General features: G+C 34.1%; 1 long non-coding RNA gene across 1 annotated transcript; it reads right to left on the bottom strand.

Moving 5' to 3' along the window:
- LOC132621933 (uncharacterized) lies at nucleotides 1–2,433 on the bottom strand. Its single transcript, XR_009575752.1, has 4 exons — nucleotides 2,055–2,433; nucleotides 1,912–1,962; nucleotides 1,128–1,173; nucleotides 1–138 (listed from the first exon to the last, which is right to left on the bottom strand). It is a non-coding gene; the product is annotated as an uncharacterized LOC132621933 (long non-coding RNA).
- Nucleotides 2,434–8,040: the final 5,607 nt, after the last annotated feature.

Raw genomic sequence — 8,040 nt, forward strand, 5'->3', positions numbered from 1 at the left:
CCCCGTCATACCCCTGAATAACATACATATGTGCAACAGAAGAGTCTGTACCCAAAATATAGGCTCCGGACAAAGGAGCACTCCAAGATAGCAGAATAGGATCCTAAGCGGGCGGATCAACAAATCGATCTTCTGTACCTGCGTGGCATGAAACGCAGCCCCCGAAGAAAGGGGGTCGGTACGGAAAATGTACTGAGCATGTAAAGCATGAAACATAGTAATAGACTCATACTGAGACAAGGTGTGTAGGACCCAATGCAACAAACAGAATTTTATAAAACTTGCCTTTGAACATATTTCATCTGTATCATTCTCTTATCAATATCAATGTAGATTTTTGTAATCAAAGCTGCAAAATCATTCTGTATATAACATATATAACGTGTCCCGGCCCTTTTATGAGGGACTCGGTAATTAAAATCATAGCATCATAAACATAAACATATACGTGTCCCGGCCCTTTAATAAGGGACTCGGTAATTAAAATCATAGCATCATAATCATAAACATAGACGTGTCCCGGCCCTTTCCTGAGGGACTCGGTAATGAGGAATATATGCCCTCCTGGCCACCATCTCCATATCATCATATCATCATATCATCATATATATATAACGTGTCCCGGCCCTCTAGTGAGGGACTCAGTGATTAATATAGTAAACATGCGCACGAAAATGTGTCCTGGCCCGGGACTCAGTGAAGGATATAGCGATAAGCACGAGCAGAATAATAAGCAACCACATATATGCAAATCATCTTTTGAGACTCAATAGATAAGTAACTGACCAGCTCTAAAATATTAGGATAATAATCATATTCAATTCTTTTCAACTCTCATTACAAGCCATAGCAAGGAACGTTTCAGCTTTCATGTACATGTATCAATTTCCATGATGTAGTTTTTGAAAGTCAAGTATGCTTCTATTCATGCCATTCTTTTAAGAGTAGGAACTTCTATACATCATTCATTAGTCAATCATATAGTAGGCTCGTGACAATAGCATTAAGGAAATATAGAATCATAAGTCATGCATGGAACTAGAGAATAGAATTTACCCCAAGGTTCATACCATTTCATACTTACGTCTAGGACATGCCAAAAGAAAGAAGGAATAGGCTTTACATACCTGTTAGCGGCTATTCGTAACCCATTCGTCTTGTCGCTCTTTTAGCCTATTTATATAAGAGTAACGTTATTGTTAGTAACTATATTACCTGGTTTACAAATCCATAGCCTATTTCTTATCGAACCTATATTCCAGCTTATACATATTCTTGTTTAAGATTTTCTATTATCTAAAATTTAGCGAAAATCCGGCAGCAGTTCCCCTATATTTTCACCTATCCAAAATTTCCAATTGCTCTCCTATTACCACAACAATACCAACAACAAGTAAATCCCAAAAACACAACATGCATGTCCATAACACTTTCGTGATACTCTATAACGAGCGACAAGCTCGAATTACAATCCGTATACTCCATGACACCTTTTCGTATGTTTTCTTCTTAACCTTAAAAATATTCTCAATATGATAAGGACATCCTTTACCACAAATCTCGGCTTTATATCATATATTTACAACAAGAAAAACAGCCCACAACTCCAACTTTATCAATTGACAATTCTATTCGTAAGTTCGCGTTTATTCCATCAATTCCTATATCGATAATTGTATACACTTCTTTATTTTCGTATATACATTGTATAACAACAAGCAGGATAACAATAACTACAACACGTTTCACGATATTCCAGCTCACTAAATAATTTATAATAACCACCAAACAGTCCGTATGATAACAATAACCATTTATCCGATTTCCCGCAATTGATTTCGTAGTTCCCGTCTCACAATTTAACTATGACCTGAATGAATTTAAATATATCCAGGAGAGAGGATTTCTTACCTCATATGCCATAAACTATTCTTCTTCCATCTTACTTTACTTCGTAGAAATCTTCGATTCATCATAATCCAGAGGGAACTAGTGTTAGAATCATAAACTCGTTGAAGAAATAATTATAGAAGAATGAAATCATTCTTACTTACCCTTCAAATCAACACTTCTCCTTTACGTTTTGGTGCTGGTGTGGAAATATATATGATGCCTTCAACGTAATCAACAGAATTTTCCTAATTTGCTCAAGACCTCTTACACGTTATAAAATATTTCCTTTTGATAAGAGTAACCAAAATACCTTGTAGTCATTTGATGCCTCCAAAATATATAAATATAGTGCATAACCGATCTTAAATGGGTTCTTCATTGTGGACAGTGGGGTCCACTCTTGTTGACCATTACTTTATAGTAATTCACTTATCATAAGGTGTCACTCATTTATACACATACAAAATGTGTAAGCACTTGTTGCTCCTTAAGTGTTACTCTCGTGAGAAGCCCCTAAAAGAAAAGGGCAGATCCCATTTATTTCTTGTTGGTGGCCGTGGGGTCCACATAAAGGTGTCAACCGGTTCATTGTAACCGGTTTTAACCGGTAACCGGATCGGTTAAACCGGAACCGGTATAACCGGTTAACCGGATATTAGTTTACCGGTCCGGTTCCAAATTTTTTTAACCGGACCGGTTAAAAAAAAAAAAAAAAAAAAAGGAAAGAGCCGTTGGGCCTCGGTAATGGACCGTTGGCAACGGTCCATTTGCAAAAATGGTCGTTGCCAAAAGGTCATTTTCTTAATTTTTGGCCCCCAATTATTTTGTTTTAACACTTTAACCCCTCCCCCACCCCTATACAAACCCTTCTTCATTTTCATTTCAATTCACTCTTCTTCATCTTTCTCTCAAATCTCAATCTCTCAATTATAGTTACTTTGCAATAATTAGCCACAAAGTCTTATTATAGTTTCAACTTCCAATTATTAATTTTGCAATTATAATATTGTTGGTGGAGTTGGTGATTTTGCAACAATCCGAAGTAGCTTTGGTGGATTTGCAATTCTAGCCGCCTTCGCTTTGTTGGAAATTAATCCGGCAATTTGGTACCTTCGTTCCAACTCTATCTTTAATTTTCGCAATTTAATTCTAGCAATTTATTTTTCGAAATTTAATTTACGCAATTTAATTCTAGCAATTTATTTTTCGAAATTTAATTTACGCAATTTAATTCTAGCAAATTTAATTTGTTGTAATTTATTTTCTTGTGATTTATTTGATTGTGATTTAAATTATTTCTATTTAATAATGTCAAAAAGATTAAGACGTGGTGCCGGTAGTAGTAGTCGTACTGTTAGGGGTGCGCTTAATGAGGAAACATTTGTGGAAGAAACACCTAATTTAGGTATTGATGTTGGTGGAAATAATCCACTTTTAGGTCATGAGGCAATGCAACAACATTTTACCGACACTTTTAATGAAGACTTCGATGATGATGATGATGAAACACAACCCCCCAAAAATCCTATAGGAGATACAGGTCCTGCACAATCACATACACAAGACAAACCGCCTAGAACTCGTAAGCCAACAACTAAAGTTTGGAAATTTATGACTAAGGATAGGGAAAACCAATCAGTTACATGTACCCTATGTGGACAAGTATTTAGTTTTAAGCAAGGAACTGGTAAGGATGGTGGAACAGGTACACTAAATGCTCATATGAGAACCAAACATATGGATATTTGGGGAGAGCAAACGGGTTCAAATGTGGGGGGGATTCAAATGACGATAGACCCACGAATCGGTAGAAATTTTAAGTGTGACAAGAAAAAAGAACGCGTAGAAATAGCTAAAATGGTAGCTTATGATTGTTTACCATTTTCCTTTCCCTCGGGTTTGGGGTTTGTTACTTACATTCAACGTTGTTATAACCCGTTATTTGAGGGTATTGCTAGAAGTACTTGTAGAGCCGATGTTATAGATTTGTTTAAAAAATATAGATTTTATTTGCGCCATGTATTTAATTCTTTAAATTGTAATGTTTGTCTTACCGCTGATTTGGGTCTTAGTATTAACCATTTAGATTTTTTTGCTATTACATGTCATTGGGTTGATGACAACTGGGTTATGCAAAAAAGAATTATAGCTTTTTTATACGACGAAGGAAAAGGTCATCACGATGGAAAATTTTTAGCCGATTCAATGTCTACTATAATGAGATTTTTTAACATTTATAGAAAAACACTTTGTATTGCTTTAGATAATGCTTCTAATAATACAAAGGCAATTGGTCTTTTAAAAAGAGAAATAAACCCTCCTCTAAGAAATATTTTTCATGTAAGATGTAGTTGTCACATTTTAAATTTAATTGTTAAAGATGGTCTTATGCATTTTGATGATTCTGTTCAAAAAGTTATAAATGTTGTTGCGTTTCTTTTTTGTAATGCTAATAGGGGAAGAATTAGAGATTTTAAGAATTCTTGTGTGGAAAATAACCTTAGACCTAGGAAAATTCAAGTAGAAATTGAGACTAGGTGGAACTACACTTACATTATGCTACAACAAGCATATGAGTATAGGATTCTCATACAACAAGTTCACAACAAATATAATATTGATAGTGAGGATTGGTTAACTTTTAGGCATTGGGAAGATGTTAAAGAATGTATTGAAATCTTAGAAAATTTTTATAATGCAACTCTTGCTTTTTCTAGACAATTCTATCCCACGGTAACCGGAATTTTAGCCTACTTAGCGGAAATAGCTAGAGTTTTACAAGAGTATAAATATAAACCCGATTATCAAGTGGCTATTTTTGAAATGATAATCAAATTTAAGAAGTATTTTTTTCCCATCCCAACTTTATTTATATTGGGTTCCCTTTTAAATCCTTGTTTAAAAGTGTCTTATACTAAAAATTTGGTTAGTCAAATTTATACATTTTTAGAAATTGAAGAGGGAGTTCAACCATCTTTAGCTGAAGCCGATCTCGCTATTGATGATGAGTTTAGAAAAGTTTTTACTCATTATTCTAGTTTGGAAGAACGTGCTACACCCGTTGCTCCACGCCCTACTACTTCTCAGAGTAGCAAAAAGGGCTTGTCGGGTTTAAAAGTTTTACATTCACAACCAACTTCTTCTTCTACTGCAAACTTTGATGAATTTAACTTTTATTTGATGTAGCCAAATGTGGATATCAAGGATGACTTGGACGTCTTAGCATGGTGGAAGAAGTACAAGGCAAGCTATCCGGTACTTTCAAGAATGGCTCGAGATATCCTTACGGTTCAAGTATCAACCGTGGCTTCGGAGAGCGCATTTAGCCAAGGAAGACAACAAATTGGAGACCATAGACATTCATTATCCGGCTTTAGCTTGCAAGTACTAGTGTGCATTCGAGATTGGATTAGACCGGAGCGACGCAACCAAAACTCAGAAGCGGAGCAAGGCGAAGAGGAAGAAATTGAAGATTTGATAGCTAGTGGACCGGACCAAATGGAAGACTTTGAAGATATTTCCATGACCGAATATGATGTGGGGGAAATTAACGAAATGGTTCAAAATTGGTGATTTTATTATTCTACTATTTTTGTATAACTCATGTATTATTTGCAAGTTAAAAAAAAATACAACGTGCAAATAAATAGTATATAGTACATATATATAAGTATATATACTATATATACTATATATATTAAGTTATACACATATATAAGTATATAAGTATATATATTATATAGATATATATAGTATATATATTAAGTATATATATTATATAAATATATATAGTATATATATTAAGTATATATTGTATATATAGTAGATATGTATATATAGTATATAATATATATACTTATATATGTGTATAACTTAATATATATACATATATATAGTATATATATTAAGTTATACATATATTTAGTATATATATTAAGTTATACATATATATAAGTATATATATATGTAAGTTATACATATATATGTGTACGAAAAGCACTATTCTGTATTGCTGACTTGCTGTTAGGCTGTAAGTCAGTAAATATTTAAACTTTAATTATAAAGTTGTATAACATATGTAAATATACCTACAATATACAAATAAATACTATAATATATATATATATATATATATATATATATATATATATATATATATAATACAAAAAACAAAACAAAAAATATTTTAACCAATCCAAACCGGACCGGTTCCGGTTTGGACTTTAAAACCGGTTAACCGGAACCGGCCGGTTTCCTAACCGGTTCCCGGTCCAGTTCCGGTTGGAACCGGTTGACAGGCCTAGGTCCACACAACCTATGCATATTATATTTGCATTGCATCATGTCCAATCTACGTGTCCACTAACAGATCTTGCTTATACAATTAGTCATATGTTGGAAGAGGTGAAGAATCTTTAATCTTGTAACTACTAATTTGTATTAAAATATAATTAATAATTAAGTAATATAATGCTTTATGATGAAAGAATGGACATCTTTTCTCGACAAAATAACCGTCCAGGCGTGATTACTGCATCCTTTATGGATTAATGTGTTATGTTGTGTATGACACACATCCACAACTGAATGCCGGATTCATGTTCCTGAATTTGTAGCTAAGGTGTCATGATGCCATGTTTTTACACTTATCCACTTTGTCTTATTGCTGCCACCTCACCCCCACTCACGTTGATCATGCCAATCAAGGAATTAGCCCATAACCTTAATTAATTCCTAGACTTCCATTATAATTTCCCACGAAACAAAATTATACCCATAATTAATTTTTTTTTATCTCAATTCACTTAAATAATGACCATTTTTTAATGCACTCCATTTGCTCATTGTTATGACCATGTGATATAACACTAGTTCATAACCTCATTGGTCACACATAAAATATTATTTTTTTATCATCGTCGTCACACTTTTTCGTCTTAAATCATTTGAGGACTTCATTCCTTGTATACATCGAGTTCTTGATTTTCATCCTTGGATATGATCGAATTTTTCGGGCTCGGGTAAGTTTGCTCATGTTGGACGATTAATTTTTTAATTTAATTTTTTTTTAGTCCGAAAATACGGGATATAACATCCTTCCCCCTTAGGAACATTCGTCCTCGAATGTTAAACTAGTCCGGCGCACCCAGTACTTCCTTACATGTTCTTTTCTTTCATTTCTCCAATCTATGTCCATCTTTTATTTCGTGCACGAGGAATCTCATGTTATTCCCGTATCCTTCAGAAAACACAACTTCTACATAAGCCTTTTCTCATTTTCAAATCATATTCTGTTTATCTCTATTTATTCTTATTACACCAGTCATTTCTGGTATTTGTTCTGTCTTGTTGCTCATTTTTTTCCTAGATCACCTTTAGTACTTTACCAACAACACATGAAATATATGATCCTAGACAGCCCACAAGTATAAGTTTTTACTCCACAAATTCCATCTCTAATTAGTCGATGAGAACTGATAAAATGTTACTATAAGGTATTCTCCAACCACCAGCAGCAGAAAACTAGAGTCCGACAAGCACCACAGAACTTCTTAGTACTTAATTCACATAGTTTACCTCCATATATTTTTTTGAGTCATAAGCGAATCATTTAATTCCCAACCGCTTGTCATACGCTTTGTATTCTTCCAATAAGGTGAGACTTAATCGCCGGACATTTTTGCCCTTCAACATAGGCTTTTTCTAAAGCAAAATGTGGTTGGGACGTATTCCGGTCCGTTTAAATGAATTGCGAATTCGCTGCTCATATATGCTTTCTCGAAATAAAATTTCCCAAATAAGGATGATGCTTCTTACGAATGGCATGGAGGGTATCTCTTAAGCTTTAATCCAACATAATAGATTTACCCTATCGGTATCGACTTTCAAGACTCATTAAGAACTTATATCTCATTCTCCTTTTTATATTTCTGGAAAAAATTTGGCAGAGTTTCCTCTGTATTTCTTACTATCCCAAAACCTGCACGCAGGAAATACCAACAATGCCTCACAGGGCCAACATATATACGTATATATCATACCGTATCATAGCAACACAGGGCTCCCAATTTCCAGAAAAAAATATAAAGATGTCGGGACTTACTTCACATATCGCACCTCGAGACGTACCTGATCCTTTAACGATCT

Source organism: Lycium barbarum, chromosome 2 (assembly GCF_019175385.1).
Source record: "Lycium barbarum isolate Lr01 chromosome 2, ASM1917538v2, whole genome shotgun sequence".
Lineage (NCBI taxonomy): Eukaryota > Viridiplantae > Streptophyta > Magnoliopsida > Solanales > Solanaceae > Lycium > Lycium barbarum.